The 2,209-nt window shown below is 45.5% G+C and overlaps 1 pseudogene; it reads left to right on the forward strand.

The window, feature by feature from the left end:
- Positions 1-497: 497 nt before the first annotated feature.
- Positions 498-725, forward strand: LOC116082360 (annotated as a pseudogene).
- Positions 726-2,209: the final 1,484 nt, after the last annotated feature.

Consider the following 2,209-nt stretch of genomic DNA (forward strand, 5'->3'; position numbering starts at 1 on the left):
CTTCTGGTGGTGTGCTGCAGATTCTTGCCTCTTTCGTGGACTCCGGCTGATTGGCAGAGTGAGGTCAGCTGAGGCAGACCCACGTGCTGAGGCAAGACACCTGGTGAGGCAAGATCTGTGGAGGACACGTGACGTTTGGAGAGCATATAAATAGATCCAATGGCGTGTGATGGGGGCTTGCTCATTGAGCTAGCTGTGCAACGCTTGTAGGTCTCAAGTCTTTGCTGATCTTCAGTTCAATGAGAGACACAGCAAAGAACTTCTCCTGGCACCTCTCCGGGTCCCTCCCAGAGAGTGCCAAGGCTGAGGCCTGGCTGTCTCTGCTAGGTAGTGCCACCACTGCACCTGTGAACTGAACTGCCTATGTCCAAACAACACAGATGGGAGTTGTTCCAAAGAACCATTTCTAAAACAGGTCCACTTCTCCGCTATCCTTTCTTTTCCACTACCTCTGGTGGGTGGTGGGCTAAAAGGGAGGTTAAAGTGTTTAAGAACCATCCCTAAAAATAAGGTTTGGTCTCTTGCTGCAGCAACGTGAGTGGGAGCACCCGGAGCGCGAGCTCGGAATGAGAATCCACGAGTTGTAAGAAAATGGCAGACAAGCCGGACATGGGGGAAATCGCCAGCTTCAATAAGGCCAAGCTGAATAAAACTGAGACGCAGGAGAAGAACACACTGCTGACCAAAGAGACATTGAACAGGAAAAGAGGAGTGAAATCTCCTAAAAGCCTGGGAAGATTCCCCACCCTACCCCACCCCACCCCACCCCACCCCATCATCTCCAAGACCCCCTTGTGATGTGGAGGAAGAGCCGCCTGCAAGATGGACATGAGCCACAAGCTGCACTGTGAACTCGGGCACTCCGAGCCAACGCCACAGGCCTGCAGGTCTCTGAAGGGGACCCTCCACTAATCGGGCAGCCAAATTTCACCAGTTTGCCCTGGGATATTAATCGAAAATTATTTGTATGATTGATGAAAATAAAACACACCTCTTGGCAAAAAAAAAAAATGTTTTAAAAAAATTCAAAGTTACAGGAATGGGGTATTCACAGGAGGAAAGGAAGAAGAAGAGGGATGGGTGGAAATTATATAATTACAGCATACAACTCTGAAATGCTCAAAAATAATAATAAAATAAATATTTTAGACGAGTACTTACTGCTTGTGTAAAGGATCCAGATTCTAATCCCAGAACCCACACAGTGGCTCACAGCTGTCCTAGACTACAGTTCTAAGAGATTTGAACTGACTCTGGACTCAGGCACCATGCTGACTTCAGTCAGCCACAAAGGAGGCCTGTAATTTAGTTGCTTGTGGCAGAAAATCGAAATGAGACTGAAAAACCACAAACTGTTCCTGTGTTGAATATACAACCCAGAAGTAAGGAACACTTAGCTACCTAAGAGGTATATCTTACAGGGCCACACAGACAGGATCAAGTCAGGCAGATCAATGTCACCTCTTGTGTAGAGTTAGGGCTTTTCTGGAGGACTCCTCCTTGGGGAGGGAGCCATTGAGCACATGCTCCGCCGTTACCCTCAGTGGCTCTTTGCCATGTCCTAGACAAGATGGCCTTGTGTTGTGTCCTGCCTCCTGGTAGTGTTTGGCTCTTCTCCAGGGTCTTGGTTTTTCCCTCTGAAATAGGAAATCAGCACTAGCTTGGGCTCTGCCTGCTAGAAGGCTAAAACAGTGATTATTTTTTTAACCTTTGTAGAATGTATAGAAATGGTTTGTTGGGTCATGAAGAAAATAATTAGCATAATAACATGCTCAGAAGAGCTGTATTCAAACACAGACAATGATCTGGGAATGCTTGTGAATCCAGAATGTGACATGTCACATAAGAAACAAAAAGAAAACTTGAGGGCAGATGTATGTCTCAGTTCCCAGTATGTGGTTTGGGGAAACTTTATTGAACTTCTGTCTTACACACACACACACACACACACACACACACACACACACACACCAACCACATCTATTAGAACAATTCAGGATTTTTTTTTTAAAAGATTTATTTATTTTATGTATTGTCTTCAGACACACCAGAAGAAGGCATCAGATCCCATTACAGATAGTTGTGATCCACCATGTGATTGCTGGACTTCGGGAAGAGCAGTCAATGTTCTTAATCGCTGAGCCATCTTTCTAGCCCCCCCAGGTTTTTTTTAAAAACAAGCACAAAAGGAAGATTTGTATCATGCAAT

Source organism: Mastomys coucha, unplaced genomic scaffold (genome assembly GCF_008632895.1).
Source record: "Mastomys coucha isolate ucsf_1 unplaced genomic scaffold, UCSF_Mcou_1 pScaffold7, whole genome shotgun sequence".
NCBI classification, from domain to species: Eukaryota; Metazoa; Chordata; class Mammalia; order Rodentia; family Muridae; genus Mastomys; species Mastomys coucha.